Source organism: Rattus rattus, chromosome 15 (genome assembly GCF_011064425.1).
Source record: "Rattus rattus isolate New Zealand chromosome 15, Rrattus_CSIRO_v1, whole genome shotgun sequence".
NCBI lineage: Eukaryota > Metazoa > Chordata > Mammalia > Rodentia > Muridae > Rattus > Rattus rattus.
In genome coordinates this window covers 75,030,965-75,048,794 of record NC_046168.1, presented here as the reverse complement: position 1 = coordinate 75,048,794, position 17,830 = coordinate 75,030,965, and the positions used below count along the sequence as shown (strand labels likewise).

The 17,830-nt window shown below is 45.5% G+C and overlaps 1 protein-coding gene across 2 annotated transcripts in view; it reads right to left on the bottom strand.

The window, feature by feature from the left end:
* Nucleotides 1–17,830, bottom strand: part of Marchf3 (membrane associated ring-CH-type finger 3) — a 188,899-nt gene that overhangs the window by 13,824 nt on the left and 157,245 nt on the right. The window lies entirely within an intron of this gene.

The following is a 17,830-nucleotide window of genomic DNA, read 5'->3' as shown; positions in this document are numbered from 1 at the left end:
AGGAAGCAGACTAAAATCTTTGTGTCGAAATAGCCAGCAGTGAGCTGCGCTGCCTACTTTTCTGTGGGGATCTCATTTTAATCACTAACTTGTCCCTGAGTCATGATGCTGATCTATTTTTGGAATTAAGTTCAACCGACAAACAAACCGAGGAGAAACCCAACTGTGATGAGCAGAGCAGGGCCTGAGACACTGGGGAGTTAGTGCGGCATGCAACTACCAGAGAATGGTCTCACTGGCTGACTGGGATGAACCGCCGAGGTGGGTGAGCTGTGGGTTCAACCTGATTACAGTGTCACTAGTCAGGGCTGCAGCGAAACCCCATGACCAAAAGCAAGGTGGGGAGGAAAGGGTTTATCTGGCTTACATTACCACATTGCTGTTCATCACTGAAGGAAGTCAGGACAGGAACTCAGAGCAGGAACCTGGAGGCAGGAGCTGATGTGGAAGGGTACCACTCACTGGCTTGCTCAGCCCGCTTTCTTACAGAATCCAGGACCACCAGCCAGGAGCAGCATTACCCACAATGGGCTGGGCCCTCATCACTAAGTAAAGCCTTACAGCCGGGTTTTATGGAGGTATTGTCTCAATTGAGGTTCCCTTTCAGATAACTCTAGTCTGTGTGTCAAGCTGACACAAGCCCGGCCAGCACAGTCCTTCACTGGAGGGTTGGTATGAGGGGACAGTAGACTCTGCCTTGAGAGGCCAAGGTTAAGTCCCCAAGCTAGGAAGGATACTTTGTAGGTGACTTTGTACCAGAACCAGATTTTGGTGGCAAATAGTTTCCATCAATTACATTCCTCCCACAAATCTCCTTAATTGGAAGCCATCATGAGAATGAAAGAAACTTGGAGAAGGACACACACACACGTTTCAGAGCTGGAATTGAGGCAGAGAAGGCAAGGTTTCAGTGTGCACTCATTCCGGGTTCTTGTCTGAATGTGCCCAGCTCGCTTGGCCCTTAGGAGAATTACTAACTCAATTTGACCTTCTTGGGAGAGTTCTTACTTTAGAAGTGCACACGTTCTAGGCTGAACTGCCTTAATTTGTCTGTGGAACTGGAACATGGAGGGGGCAGTGTGACGAAAGGAGGTGTCAAACCCTTTGCATGTTTAAAAACTGGAGATAAGACCTGAATACCATGCTTTTCCCTTGCCCGAAGCAAAGCAGACAACACACTGCTACCAGTGTTTGAGTCCCTGAATCCCCGAGCTGTCCCTGCATGCACTTCCTGGTCAGCTGGAGCTGGGCAGAGGGAAAGTCTGACTCCAGGGAAGCTAAGGATGCTCACTGCGGATGCCCATGCAACCAGGCTGGAAGTCAGAACTTATCAGACGATTGCTCAAGCCTGGGCCTCCTTCCATAGCTCTAGCCGTACACATCCAACGGCCCACTCCACATCACCACTGAGATGACTAACAGACAACTCAAATGTCATCCGTCTAACAGAAGCAGCCCAAGCCTTTATTTCCAAATCTCTTTATCAGTAAATGACAGCTCTGCTATCGTACTCACGAACGAGCCTGTCTCCTTTCCGTGTCTTACCCTGCTCTTGGGCTCCTCCGTGCCAGCACTATCTCAAACTGACAGCTTCGGTCTGTGCACTTCATCCCACCCTCACTGCTGCCAGGTCAGCCGGGTCCCTATTATGTCTGGAGATGATACCTCCCGGTCCCTCTCTGCCACCTCACAGCCCAGTCAGAAACAGCAGTCATCGTCATCTGGAAATACCAAACACACTCTTATTCTCAACTCCCCAGCAGTTCTAATAAAATCCACCCTGCTGGGAAATACAGGGTCAGACCTCACCCCATCCCACTGTTCTGTGTCTCTCACTAGCTTCCCCTTCAGAGAACGGACTTCACCCGTGACTGAATGGTTAACTCCTCGTCACTTAACTCCTAGCTCAAAGGCCTCTGCTCGCTGAAATGCTTACAGGTCGGGGAGAGCGCTCAGTAGCAAAGCACCTGCTATGCAAGCAGGAAGACTTGATTTGGGATCCCCAGTGCCCCTGTAAAAGCTGGGCATGGTATGTGCTCCTGTCACCCTCAAGCTTGATAGGGAAGGGAAGGACAGGAGGATTCCAGGGACTTACTGGGCAGACCGTCAATCCAATCAGTGAGCTCCAGGGTGAGTGAAGAGACCCTTCTGTACAAACACAGTGGGGACAGCGGTAGGGGAAGGCACCTGGTGTTTGGTTCTGTTCCTCCCCACCCCATACATGATCACACGCACACACATCCATACCACAAACATACATCTGTGAACAGCTGGCGTATTTTCTACAGGGCACAGAATGACTGTCAGAAAGAAGCATCATTTCTTTGTTACTGATTCATTTGTTGCTATCCATTGCAGCAAAACCTCCTTGAAGACATTTATATTGTTACATAGCACAACAACATAGCACACACACACACACACACACACACACACACACACACACACACACACACACACAAAAGCCAACTGCTGACTACATTTGGTATGGCTTGGGCAGATGTGATTACTTTGTGCTGGATAACCAATTGGGGCTCATCTCTAGAAGAGGCTAATTCTCCTTCTCTTTATTTAGTTACAGTGTTATCCTAGCAATACCCTAGTAATTTTCCCTGTTTTTAAAAATTGAAAATAGATTTTCTTCATACCATATATTCTGATTAAAGTTTTATCTCCTTCAACTCCTCCCAGATCTTCTCTATCTCCCCTTCCACCCAAATCCACACCCTTTCTTTTTCTCATTAGAAAACAAACCGGCATCTAAAAACTAAACTAAAATAAAGAACAAACAAACCAGAACAGGATAAAACAAACAAATAGAAAAAAAAGAGCCAAAGAAAAACCACAGGAAATATACACACACACATACGGAAATCCCATAAAAACACAAAACTAGAAATTGTAATATATACGCAAAAGGCCTATAAGTAATATGAGGCAAAAAAAAGAGACTCAAAGTGATGAGAAAAAAAACCTTCTAAAAATACCAGAGTTTGTTTCTTCTCCCCCTCCTTCTTTTTCCTCTTTCTCCCCCTCCTCCTCCCTCTTCTTCTGCCCTCCCTTTCCCCCTCGTCCTCTTTATTTTAAGGCTGGCATGGTGGTACATGCCTTTTATCCTAGGTCTCGGAAGGCAGAAGCAGTCAGATCTCTGAGTTGGAGCCCAGCTCCTGGAGAGCGAGTGCCAGGACAGTCAAGGCTATAGGGAAAAATGCTGTTTTAGAAGCCCCTCGCCCCAAGCCAAAACGGAAAAGCTCCTTTTTAGTTTACGTGTGCGAGTCTTTGCCTGAGTGCGTGTATACAGATCATGAGCGTGCCTGGTGCGCACAGAGCCAGAGGGTGGATCCCCTGGAACTGGAGTTATGGATGGTTGTAAGCCATTGTGTGGATGCTGCAAACTGAACCCTGGGTCCTCTGAAAGAGCAGCAGGTGTCTGAACCACCGAGCCTTCTCCTGGCCCCAGGGACTTCGTTCTTGTTTATCATACATGGCTTGACCTGGAAGCAGCACTGAGACATCTTAGACAGTGAAAATGAACCAGTAAAGAGGCCGTCGGCAGCCCTGACCAGGAATGATCCTATGGTATTAGACTAATTAGACTGACTGGAAAGAAAGTATTTTGTTGTGTGCAAACACCAAATCATCAAGTTCATTGCTTTTAGTCTAGATTAAAGACAACAATATATCGAATATCTCACTTGATTTCTGAAACAGCTACTTTTGTTGCTGTTATTGTAAGATGAAAAACCTGTAGTTTCTATTTAAGCCTTTTCTAAGATGAAAATGACCATGGGATGCGCTCTTCTCGACAGGTAATGAAATAGCGCAAGAAACCCAGCAAAATTATTCAAGGTTCTTTGTACTCATTGAGTTACAATTACTCTGTCTCTCAATCTCTCTTTTGAGGAGACTACCTTGAAATAATTAAGAAGTCCACAATAGCAAATATCCATTTAAAAATGAAACAGCTCTAGTTTAACCAGAAATATGCATTGAGTGTTTCTCACGTGCCTGTGTGAGCATTTTCCTGAATGTAATGATGTTAGTTGGTGTCATTATTCCCATTCCAGATAGAAAGCTAAGCCTTGCCTGTTCAGGGTCAGATGGTGGAGGAGCCAATATGCAAAGCCTCTGGCCTCCACTCTCTTAGCACTTCTTTCTCCTTGCTTTTGCTCTCCTTGGAATCTTAATCCCTGTTTTTCACTCTTTCCTACATGGATAGCATTGAGAAAGCAGTGGAGAAGACACAGGCCTGGCAGAGGGCGGTGGGGCAGTGTTCATTTGTCTCCATGTGGGTTTCCTTGATAGCATGACCTTTATCAAGTTCCTTCACCTCTTCTGGAGCAAAACGTGGGAATCTCCCTTAGTAGGGAGTAGAAGGTTCAGCTTTTTCAGGGGTGATAAAGGAACCTCCCTACTTGACACAGAGACAATGTAGAACTTGCAGGTTCCCACTTGAACTGAAAATATCAGGCTCAACTAAAGAGCACACACATCACCCCTCAGGCTGCCCCTCTATGAGCTCTGAACTTGTGTGCATGGGAACTTACTGTACACCTTTCCATGTGTGGAATAAGCAGTTCAAATCTCACAAGGCAGAGAGTTCGAATCTCACAGTGGAATAAAGGACATCCGTCACTCCAGTGAACCCATGCTCCTCCCAGATTTGGCCACACCAGCATGTAGCAGCACAGTGTCAATGGCCCTAGTGTCACCTCCCATTTCTTCCTCTCTTCCCAGCCCCATAGCCAATCTTTGGGCAAGTCCTATCTCCTGGATTGTTCAAGTCTCTCTAATGCCAGCACTTCTTCCCCTGACCCCAGTAGGGTCTCACTGCTGACTCGAGCTGGCCTCAGCCGTGGGATTGGTTGGCCTTAGCCTCCTAAGTGCAGAGACTGATGGCATGGCGTGCCATTACGCCTGGCCTCTAATGCCAACTATTACCTTTCCCCCAGCTCCCTTTTTATTTTCTGAGCCACTCAGCAATCTTCCTTTATACTTTTCTATTCCTGTTGTCCTGGAAGCAAGTTTACACAGAGTAGTGAGACGGCACCACTTTTCTTTTCTTTTCTTTTCTTTTTTTTTTTTATTAACTTGAGTATTTCTTATATACATTTTTTTAAATTTTATTTTATTTTATTATTATTATTTTTTTTTTACCACTTTTCTTTCTAAAACTCCACACTCTTTGAAGAGTCTTGCATGACTTGGGTATTTATATGCATAGACCCAAGGGGCCAACAGTAGGTTCACAGGATCTATGGTTTTGGATCAGGGGAAAAAACTTCACCTTTGGTTTTAGAAACTTAACTGCAATTGAACCTCTTAGTGAGTCATGCAGAGAATCTCAATGTCATTAGCAGCACTTGTCACCCCCAGAGCCATGGATATTTCATATCACTTCACAATTGTTGCAGGTAGTCTGAAATATTGCTTCTTCAAAGATAATTACTTGGTCTGCCACACAATGTATTAATAAAGAAGAATTTGCCTTTCACTGCATCACTGCCTTTTAAATATTTTGATAACTCCATTTTAATGTAATCTATTTCCTTCACGTTCTTATGTAATTATTGCTATGCAGTGAAAAATGCAAGGCTCTAACAGACAGCCGAAGGGTCCACGGAGAAGTTTAAGCATCTGTAATCTAGCTCTTTGCTTCCCATTCCTGTCTTGGGTCCTCTGAGTGGTTGTTCCTTCTGCCTGGGGCTCCTTCCCCACTGCTCTCTCACGGCTGGACTGTCACTCATGGCACCTTCTTCACAGGTTACCCCAGATCTACACACACACTCCCACCTTCTGTACCATGGGCACTTGTTTTGATCCCTTGATGAATTTTCTCACCTTCAGAAATGATATTTGCGTGCTTTTACAAAAGCCTTTTTTCCTAGCCTGTAAGCCTTCTTAGAATATTGCATGTGCCTGGCCTGTCCACGTCTCTATTCCTATTTTCTAAGATTCTTAAGTTGCACTTGATAATTGTTGGCTGAAGAAATAACACAAATTCTTGCAAACCAGAGAATATCTCTGGGTAGAATTAAGATGAACAGAACTGGCGTGCGCGCGCACACACACACACAGAGGATATAGATTGGCTAACCTTGCTGAAGGTAGGTATACCCTAGCACACGGAGGGCTGGAATCTTCTCAAGGCTCTACTTGAGACAGTGCTTAAACCCACGAGCTGTGCCAATACTGATGGCTCCTAATGTTGCTTGGTAACTCTGCGTCACTTTCAAAGGCAGCCCTTCCTGCAAGAGTAGTTTGGTCGAAGTTGTACATCTCCATTTGCATCATGTGAGTGGCTCATGCTTTCAAGAGTTCAGACATGCTCTGTGTTAGGCACCTCACGGAAGAGTCTCTCACTTGCTGCCCAGCCACCCATTCTTACTGCCTCCTGGACTTTCTGCTCATCTCCCATGGGGTTTGGTGTAGATGACCAGAGCAGGTGAATATGTGGCACTCCATCACAGAGGGGAAGGCAGTATTGATTATTTTGGTGACATTACCTTATGTTCAATGACTATAGATTGCTTTGCTAATTAATGGTGCCCCAGGGAAGAGATTCGTTTTTAAGATCGGATGGTGAGCTGTGGTATGGTGTGTGTGTGTGTGTGTGTGTGTGTGTGTGTGTGTGTGTGTGTGTTTGTGTGTGTGTTATGTCATGTGTATATGGGTGACTGCAGAGGCCAGAAGAGGGTATTGGATCCATGGAACCAGAGTTATAGGTTACTCTGCAGTGTCCCACATAGGTACTGGGGACTGAACTCAGGACCTCTGTTAAGAACATCGAGTACTTTTAACCCCAGTGCCCTGAGAAGATTTTCTTAAGGGGTAAGGGTGAGAGCTCAACTATATCCTGAGTCATGACTTCGGGAACTAGTATGTGTGGGAGGGCATGGAGGGCCCTGGCTGGATGGGTAAGCTTCCCCTGGCTGTGGGAAGCATCTACTCCAGCTGGGAGACACACACATTTTGGGCTTCAGTGGTCGTGAGATATGTACCCAGAGGAGTCCTATGGCAGAGCCAAGTCAAGCATAGAAGAAACCAAATTAATCACTAACCCAGGCCCTGTGTATAGGCACAACTGCATGCTGTACTCACCAAGGCAGCAATCCACTAACTGGTGTGCTTCACATGACATACCATGGCCTGCTTGTGCGAAAGGAAACTGCTATGAAGGATTGAGAACTTCAGATATTTTCAGACTTCAGGTATTTTATTATAAGTGCTGGATTCACTTTTAGAAAAATATGTCTCTGTTCCCTTTCAGTTTTCACAACTTTCTAGATGGGGGCACTTTGACTTACGGTGAAGAGCTTGAGAAACCCATCATCCTTTTGAACTTGTATTTGAATATACACTTTTTACCAGATTCTCAAAGTATCCCAGAGACACAGGAGAGGGTGAGAAGCAGTGTTGGAGATTCTCTGCCCACATTTTCTAAGGTAGCCCCTGGTCTAGCATGATTCTAGATGATGAGTTGGAGATAGGCAGTAGGGTTTGGTTACCTGAAAAGAAGATTTCTCTTTAGCCCTTGAGCACTGCCCACCCTGTAAAAAGCTCAAAGAGCAAAGAAAGGCATAAAATGTGAGATTTTAAGAAATGATCTCTATAGGACATAAGGCAGTAGAATGAGAGAGCGAGTACACTGAGTGGATAAATGAACTTAAGGAAAGAGCTTGCTGAGGAAGGAGCTCGCTAGGATTCTAATAATATTTAAAAAGTCAATCTATAAATGACTTCCATGAAATGAGAGAAAATGAGAGCAAGGTTTCATCATCTCACCATGATAGGGAGAGTCAGACTTCATCATCTCACCATGATAGGGAGAGGGTCAGACTTCATCATCTCACCATGATAGGGTCAGACTTCAAAAGGGAAAACCACGGCCAACCGTGTACCTGTTTCCAACTGCTAAAGTAGAGGTGGCTGTACCTAGGAATAGGAGAGCTTTAAATGCTCAGAGAAGGGGCCCAGGCAACAGCACAGGAGGTAAGTGGGAGGACAACATGAACACAGCAATTAAGAAGTGAGCATTGCCCACAGCTAAGAGGTCCACAATCCTGTTCCTGTGAATTCACAGCTGGATCTTGCAAATCCTGTGCCAAGTCAAGGAGGCCAGTCTCAAAGGGCCAGTGCCATGGCCAGAGGTGCGGGAGGATGAGCTGTGTGGTGTCTCTCTGGGGAGCGGTAGCAACATTCTAATGTTGACTGTGATGGTTACTCGGCTCTGTGAAAAACACTGAATGCCACAGAGTTGGTAAGATTTAAATGTGGGATTTCATGACGTGTGAATTCTACTTCAATGTGTAAAGCTGTTAAAAAATAGAGACGGGAAAAATGCTGTGTTTAAAAACACCCGAAGCATCCTCCTACAGATTCCCTCATAGAAACCTCCATCTTGCAAGATGAGCCTCGCCGGTGTGCCCTGTTACCTTGCTGCCTTCACCTGATTGGGCCTGGGTTCAGATCAATACCAGGTATATCTTACGGCAGCTGGAAATGGCCTATGACGAACGAGTGACCTCTGGAGTTGGATGGTAAAGCCACATATTTGGGAACGCAGTGGAGCCCTCTTTACTACTGTCTCTTGGGGCATTTCTCACACCACCTCTGTGCAGACAGCAAGCCTCTGGGGGAAGTGGGCTGATTAGGAAGTGTCTGTACATCCAGTCTTACACCTTTCATGACAACCTCACTGCCAGTGTGTCCTATGAACTATTCAGCCATTTCCCTTCTGGGTCCTGCAAGATTTTGAATCTCAACACTGGTTCCACCTTCCAGTTGCTAGTACCGTCACTGAAGATAAAGCACTGACACAACACTGAGTGGAAACCATTGTTTCTCTCTCAATCTGATCTCCGTCTTCACAGGGTCTTTATAGCTTTATACGTCCTCCCAAGTGGCATAGCATAAAAGCAAGCTTAATCTTTCAGAGTTCAAAAGGGATGGGAAAAACTTAAAAACATTTCCCTGCCTTTTGTGTTGTTTGTGTTACCCACACACATCTTGCCTTGTGCTTCTTCTCACATGCTAGCCAGCAGTGCACATCTGTCCCTCTCATCAGTGATGACGGACTTGAAAAGCAAGGGTTATCCCAGAAGCTCCCAAGCTCCCCATGTTTTTATACTGAGGGGCAACTGTGCAGCAGAGAAGGCCAGTGTAGGAACGCACGCATGATGACTAACAGAAGGACGGCAAGGCCAAGGACCCAGAGACCTGGCCAGGGTCTGTTCTTATCTTTCCCCAGACCAGCTGTGTCTGTCAAGAACAGGAAGCAGAGAACTGAAGCAATTACACAAGTAATTCCAGGGGAAATTCAGTGTTGTTTTTCACAGGTTGCGAAACGAAGTTTGACAGAGTGAGTTATTCCAATGAGCATCTTTGGAGAACCTAACCTCAGCTACCATCACGGATAGGAGGGGCGAGGCTCTGTACATTGTTGAGTTTCCTGGCTTTCAAATGCCTCTCTCCTTTGGAAGTTCTCTCAGAGGAAACCAGTGACTAATGATTCAGTGAAACGGAGACTCAAATGTGGAGAAAGAGTAACCGGGTGAGAGGAGAGAGGAAGGGACAGGCAAAGCCCTTTGGAAATGAAGAATGGTTTTTCTACCTTTGCATGAGTTAGTAGAGCTAACGTCTATTTCTCTTATATATTTGGTTGTGAGCCTCGCCTTTAACGGCTGAGCCCTCTCTCCAGCCCTAACATCTATTTCAATGAGACTAGAGTGTGAGAGACAGGGTGAACTGCCACTCAGTTATCCCAGCACTCAATCTGGTACATTTGGGGATTAAACATTATTATCATTATTATTTGTGAGTTTGTGCATGTATGCCACAACAGGATGGGGAGAGAAGACAACTTTGTGGAGACAGTTCCTTCCACCTTTATGTGGGTCCTGGGATTGAATGCAGGCTCTCAGGCTTTTGTGCCATGCTGCTGGCCTAGGGATTTTCAAAAACAGACTTAGAGCACTTCTTGGTTCATGGAAAAGCAGAATAAGAAGTGAATCCCCATATACCACTGTTCCTACTCCCACTACCCACTGCACCACGGCCCCTTCATGTGTTTGAACACTTGGTGCCTGGCCAGTAGCACTGTTTTGGGAGTTTGTGGAGGGGAGGCAGGCCTTGTAGGTTATAGCCTGACCCCAGTTCCAGCTTGTGTGTTCTGATTCTTGGTCAGCCATGAGGAGAGCAAACAGTCTTACGCTCTGCCACCATGGGCAGGAGCTAGCCCTGCTAGCAGGCCTTCTCTGTCCCAGTGAACTGTGTACCTTAAGTTGTTTCTGTCACAGAAATTAGAAAAGAAACCAATGCCTGCCATCATCAACAGAATGGCACATGTGTCTATCAATCAGCCTACACTGGCATGCAACTGTTCCTCTAAGTCCATGGATGACCCCAGAGTTTGCTCTTGGTGTTTTCATTCTACACATTTGGCACATGTGTAATAACATGTTCACCATGATATTCTCATACTGAATTAGCTCTACTTCCCTAAGAAGTTTTGGAGTTCCATCTATATATTCTTCCCTCTTGACAACAAGCTCTGGATTTAATAGACAAACTCAGTATCAATAGGAAACCAGGGCTTCATTAACAATGCTCTTCATCTCTCTCTCCCTTTCCCTGCTTCCCTCCCTCCTCTTTGTCCTACCTCTGTTCCCTGTATGAGGGATGAACCTAGGGCCTCACACGCTAGGCAAGTGCTCTACCAATGACTGTATCTTCAACCCTCATTTCTGTGGAAAACCTGGTGACTGGTCAGGAAGCCGTGGACTCTGCATGTGTACATGCATGTGCTCATGAGCAAAGCAAGAATGGCCAGGCTGCTGGTATTTAGAGGTGGGGCCTTTGGGAGGTGATTGGGTCATGAGGATAGAACTCTCATCGTTGGCATAAGTGCCCTTGGAGAAGAGACCACCGAGAGTTAGACCTTTCCTGCCATTTGAAGATGTCATAAGAAGTCAACAATTTACAACATTGGAAGAGGGCCCTTGCCAGACGTGACAATCCTGGCACTCTGATCATGGATCTAACAGACTCCATAAGGGTAGGGAATAAACACCTATTGTTCATAAGTCACCTTATTTATAATATTTTGTTACAGTAGACCCAATTGGTTCAAGACACCAGATATGTAGAAACCATATGGACTTTGGTGAGGGCCAATTCTTCTGCCTCTCTAGCCCTGAGGTTAAAAGTATTTAAGATCTTGGAAGAGGATCTTCATACCTCTGAGTTGCAACTTCCTTATTTACAAAGTAGGACAAAGGTTTTGTTACTTTAGGAATATAGAAGACATTGAGGTAGGATAGCATACTATTTTCTCTTTGCCTGGGTCAATATGAGAGAAAAACTGGGGTATGAACACCTTAGAGCTAAAATGTAGGTGGATTCAAAGTAAATTAATTCAGGCCTACTCTGGAAAGTAAGGCTCTCAGCACAGTACCGCAGAGCAGAGGATTACCAGGGACTAAGTACTGAGCTCCCATCACAGATGGAACACTCTTCCCCTTTTGATGGCAAAGAGAAGTTACAGTATCTGTGTTGGCGATGCCCAGTGCTAGTAACGGCTGTCCCACAGGCAGGCCCTATCTTACTCCCAGTATTTCTCAAGGGGTTTCTTAAAGCTATGAGTTCTTTCTTCAGAATTAAAAAGCTCGTTATTGACTTAAGAGGCACCCGGGGGGATGGCAGGCGCCTCAGCAGGGCCTGCTATGCATATTCTATAACTGTTTCAGAAATCTGTGCCTCCTACAATTTATGCCTCTCCTTGGTTCTGTTCTGCCAGGTACCTTGCACAGGCAATTCCTGAGAGTTAACTGTGCCCTGTTATTTCGGCAGGATTCAGGAGGAAGATGGCTATCAGCTGCAGCGTTTGGTGACATTTTGCTGGACTTCCCTTTACAAAGCTCTCTGCCAGCAGTCCAGGGGGGCAACTTTACCTCCACCTCCCCAGTTCTCATGTATTTAATTGTCAACCCCCTAACAGCCAGTGTTTGCTGGTCATACAGGCATATTGGAAGTCAGCCATGGGAGTCCAGTCTCGTGTTGACTTCCTCGTTCTCTCTGTCCAGATGTGTTTAAAGAAAACCTGGCTGGATTTTCTGACCATGTGGGATTATGTAGGGATGGATTGGAGAATAGCACAGACCTTTTCTCTGCCGCTAAGAAGCTGCTCTGGGGAGGACGCTGCTATGTGGGCAGCGGACGCACACCTGTTTGCCAGCTCCACGTTGCCCCCATTCTGCTTTTGAAACACAGAATAGTGGAGATAAAGTCACAAGCAACAATCCTTGGTGTTTTCTGCCTCTGTAAATCTCATCCCATTGAAGTTTCCAGGTGGGATGAAGAAGGGGGAGGAACCAGGTCTTAATAAAAATGTGGATTACAAGGTTATCTTAACCCGAGTTCACTGCAAGTGTCAGAACAATTTAAAATAACAGAATCCTCTCATGTAACTCCTTTTATGCAGGGAATTGGATTTTCCCCCAAATTAATCCTTTGCCATCAGCGAAGGCGGAAAGCACGGCGCCGAGCACTTAGCTTCCCTCCATCTGGCATGGCCATGCGAGCACTTCGGCTGGCTTGCTTCTTTAATGAAGTGATTTTTAATGAAGCAAGCTGTGAATTTAATAGATACCTTAAAACAGCTTCTTTGTAGCTAAGCATTAAGTAACGAAACAACTGCCAAATTAGCCACCCAAGCCAAGAGGAAATCACAAGGCCGACTGACTGCAGGATTCAGGGCTGCTGCGGCGTGTGGCCATCTGACCTGTCGTCTGAATGGCTGGCAGAGTCGGGATGGGGCCACATGGAAGCAGAGAGTTTGATGGAAGGTCTGTTTGATGTCAAAGGTCAAGGTAATGTGTGGCTATCAACAATTATACTCAAGGACAAGCCATAGAGCTAATGCTATCCTCAAGGTCCATCTACCTTGTGGTTGTACAGCAGACTCTCCAGCCTGATTGGGAACAAGAGGGAGGAGATCACTAGGCTCATCTAAAAGCCCCACCAAAGACCAAAGCCTGTAGGAAGACATATAGACTGGTGGAAGAAATCACCCCGCTTAGTGAACAGTAGGCAGGCCAGGTGAGCCAGTGAGAGGGCTGAGCGGGTGTGAGGTAATGTGGGCTCCTTCTGAAGGCATTCAAACTCCTCAGTGAAAGATGACGCTATCAATCCACTAACGCTCAAGCAGCCCATGGCTGACTGTGCTCTACGTACCTCACTCCCTGGGCTGCACTCACAGACTAATGCAGAGAGAAGCTTGTTGGTGCTCCAAACACAAGATCCACCTCAGAATTTCCTCAAAGCAGCTTAAAACCCCTATGGTATTATTGTCAAATTACCTCCTGCCATAAGGGGTTGCTGATGGATATGCTAAAGCAAAACTCTGTTTTTAATTGGATGAATGTTCCAGACAAAAACCAGAACACTGAGTATAGTATTGCTCTACTCAAGTCTGACATATATGAATCAATGTATATAGCCACATATCTGTAAAAATTAATACAGTAATATATAAGAAATGAGCACTTATACAAGTATTAAATATTTCCCAGGGATTTATATTATTTATGCACATGGGTATTTTGCCTGCAAGTATGTCTATGTGTCACGTGAGCAGTGGCATGGAAGCCAGAAGACTTACATAATCTGAAATGAGTTAGACAGTTGTAACCGGGCACCTGAGCGCTGAGAATCGAGCCCTGGTCTTCTGGAAGAGGGCTGCTCTTAACTATTCTCCAGTCTCAGGAGTAAATCTTGAAACAGAAAGTGGCAAGGTGTAAAGCGGTTTCTCCATGAGGAGCTCTCAGCTCTCCCTGTTCTATGGGGAGCTCTCCCTGATCAGTGGGGAGCTTCCCCTACACCCTGAGTAGTTTCTTCTCCCTGCTCTGTGGGCAGCTTTTCCTGCCTTATATGTAGTTTCTCCCTGCTCCATGAGTACTTTCTCTCTTTGGGTTCCTGAAGAGTACAACTGAATCCAGGGCACATTTTAAAGCCTTATTCCTACAGTGTCTTTTTTTTTTTTTCTTATTTTTCAGAGCTGGGGACCGAACCCAGGGCCTTGCGCTTGCTAGGCAAGCGCTCTACCTCTGAGCTAAATCCCCAACCCCCCTACAGAGTCTTAAAAGAAAAAAAATCACAATTTTTTTGATAAAAATCCTTAGTCCTCATTTTCCTAGCTTCATGTAGACAGCTGATATGTGTGGAAACACTTCTCATTTTCAATTTAAGTAGACCTTTGACTCGCAGCAATAGCTTTTTACATTGTTCATACAATTCTTATCAGTTAGCCAGGTCTGTGTAAAGGAAATAGGAACATGGAAACCTAACTGTGCCCTCTCTGAGAAAAAAAAATCACATCTCTCTGATCAAGAAGGACCAGATTCAGAAAAGTCTTTTTTTTTTTTTTTTTTTTTTTAACCACATTTCCACCACTTCTTGGTATTTTACCTCAATTACTGCATTGCTGAGCTGATCTCCAGCTTCCTGAGTTTTCTGGGCAAAGGTGACTATTACACACGTATGTCCCAAGGGAGCCTGTGGCAGAATCTCCACTCTTAGGAACTGATGTTCCCGGCAGTCTGTCTGCACATAGTGATGTGGGCTTCCGTGGCAACCTGCTCAATCAGAACCACTGTCCTAACAGTGGAAGAGGAAGGAGACCGTAACCATAACTGGGACTATGGTTATATGTAGTGGGTCTTCTCACAGTTAGTGTTTATTCCCTTCATTCTAGTGTTCTTTCTAGTGGGCCATTATTCGTGGGGTGCCTCTGAGTACATTGTCATTGTCAACAGACAACGGCTTGCTGAGGGCCTGCTGGCTCTGAGCGTGTGGAGTGCATGTGTATTAGGACGGCCCCTTCTCTATGCTTCTTACAGCTTTAACGTTTTCCTTCCTTTCAAGCCACGCACAATTGGACACAGACCTCATGAGGCTGTATTAGCTGGACCACAACAGGAATTCATCCACACCGGGCTAAATGAGATGGCTGCTCTGTAGCTCTCACGGGTTGGAACTAACTCGTTTTACTGGCTTGCTTTGTAGCAGGAAAATATTTAGGACTGAACATGAGACCTGGGTAGGCAGACAACTTGGGTAAGAAGGTGAGAGATACCATGCTCCTTTGAGGTATGGTTTGTTTGCTGCGTTGGGGATCAAACCCAGGGCCTCTTGCATGGTAAGGGAGTGCTCTCTCACCGGACATTGTCTAATCCCAGATGCATTTTTAAATCACATGAGCATTTAGCTTTTAGAGACCAAAAGATGTCATGGAGAGTCCTTGCCGACCGAGAAACTGACCAAGCCACACAGATGGCCACACAGATGGTCGGTGTCAATCTTAGAGGTAGTGTCCAGTCTGGCGGTTCTAATAAAAACTCGCTATGGGTTTGGCCATTATGAGCTGCAGCTCAGCCTCTGAGAAAGCAAGCACCACAGCCTGTGTCTACACAACAGTCCCGGGCTCTGGACCTAACTCGAATGACTAATGGCTGGCTGTGGGGTACAGAAAAGGAGGTGAAAGAGGAGCTCAGGGACAGGAGTAAAGGGCATTGAAGGGCTGCAGTGAGTGGAAGATCAAAAGGGCACCCCAAAAGTGCAAATCTGAGGTGTTACAGTAATTGCAGCTAGTGTTAGCATCTCGGGGCTGACAAATAAAATTTATAAATGACTTCTAAAACTGCTTCCTCCAGCAACAAGAGCTGTTATTGTCACATTGATTTTAAAATTAAATGCTATAGAATTTTCTTGCTTTAATGAGAAGGCAGATCCAAGTGATAAACAGAGTAATGATTAAAGCAATTACGAGAATAAGAATGAGAACTAGTGCATCAGTACTCTTAATCCTTTACCCGCACAGGCAGCTTCGGCCACCATATTTAGAAGATGCATGCTCATCTCCAGATGAAATTGCAGAGTCCCATTGGCTGCCATGAATACACTGCCCTTTGGTAAGACTGGGAAAAGTCAATTAGCGATGTCACTTGTTAAAAAAAAAAAAAAATCTGCCTGCACCTGGTTCTCATTTGTTCTCCAGCTGAGAAACCAAAGACAACTTTTTATGGCTGTGGTCAAACAGCAAGTTCATTTCAGCTGGGGATGATCAAACGGTCAGCCTCCCCCAGGCCGACGAGGTTTGCCTTTCACTTTCAACTTGTTCAATCATCATTAACTCTGAAAATGGTCGCATTCCATTTGTGCAATGAGAATTTCCCCGTTGGTGACCGTCTGGGTGAGGTTTTTGTAGGTGAGGCCCTAAATCTTGTAGAGCACCTCACACATTCTCAAGGTCATTTGCCTTGTTGCCTTGTTTAATGACAGCAGTGACCATCCTGCCAGTCAGGCTGGGACTTGACACTGGCAACTTTGAAGAGCCTTCTGTAGGTGTTAGACTGAGATGGGAAAGGATCATGGCGCTTTTAAAACACTATAGTGTGAGCACATGAACACCTATCAACAGCCCTTTCTCTCCGGGATTTTTGCCAGTCTGAAGATCTCAGTAAAGACCTCTGGGAGGGATCCATTTAAAAGCCTGATTTCCTCACCCTGGGAAGCCAGCTTCCCTGGAGAGGCTGCAATGGCAAATTGGGGAGATTCCAAGACTTTCTGGAAAGGAGAAATAGACCTCTTTTTCCCTTTGTTTTTGGGCTTGGAAAATCTTCATGTTGTCTGTTTATTATTTCACTGTATCTGTCCCTCTGCAGAGGGGCTATGACATGATAGGGTCCTGAGAACCTGGTACAGGGCCAGATCCTGACAGGCAATCTACAAATAAGAACTTCTGAAAGTGACTGTCAAGTAGCAAAATGGCTACACAAAGAGGTCACTTGATGAGGCCTTCACAAATGCAGAGCCTGCTGGGGCAAGGCAAACATTGCACTGTACTGCTTGGGAATTAAGTCACAGATCAGACTAGTTCTAGTTCTAAGTTCCAGTTAACGTTTCAAGGTCAAAACTCCGAGAACATATGCACAGAGCTTTCAGTGTCTCGGCGTCGGCATCCACTACACGGCTCCCAGGAATGGCTTTTTATTTCAGGTTCGAGGTCTGCTTGCTGTTTCCCCTAGGATAGCCTTGGCTCAGTCACCTGATTCTCAGCATATCTGTAGTACAGGCTGTACTTTGGCCCCTCTCAGCACTCTCTGCCTTTAACATTGTTAAAATATTTATTGTTGCCAACAACGGTGCTTTAATTGGCTAGCAGGGTTTGGAGGTAGGAGAGGGGGCAGAAATACCCTAAATAACTATCTTCCTTCAATTACTCTAAAACCAGCCAGTCCCTGGGTTTCAGGGAAAATCCTGTGCATCTAAAAACAAAGGAGAACACCCCACTACTTGGGCAACTGAACTGAAACATCACCTTTTACAGAAAGAAATCCCAATGCAAGGCAATTCACTAAAAGGCGGCAGAAAGACCTTTGCTCATTTAAACATGTTTTCATGTTTCTTGACTCTAAGTGTTTTATACCCAGTAATTGGGTTAATCCTTACAGTCGTTTCAAGAGGTGAGATGGCTTATTGTAGTGACAGAACTTAGGAAATCTGGTGTAGTCCACTGTGCTATGCAGCTATCCTTCCTCAAGAAGACTTCTGGGATGGACAGCCCTGTACCCTTATGTGTTGTTTCAAGGTGGGTGGCTGTTATGTGGAGAGGGGCTTGATATGTATGCTCTGTCTCATAGGAATTAACGAACCGAGATCATGTCTCTAAACTTCCCCTTTCTCCTGACACTGAATTCTTCTTTCTTGTTGCCACCCTTGTGGAGGTCCTCTTCTGCTGTTGGGTCCAGAATGAGAGAGTAAGCTGTCCCTC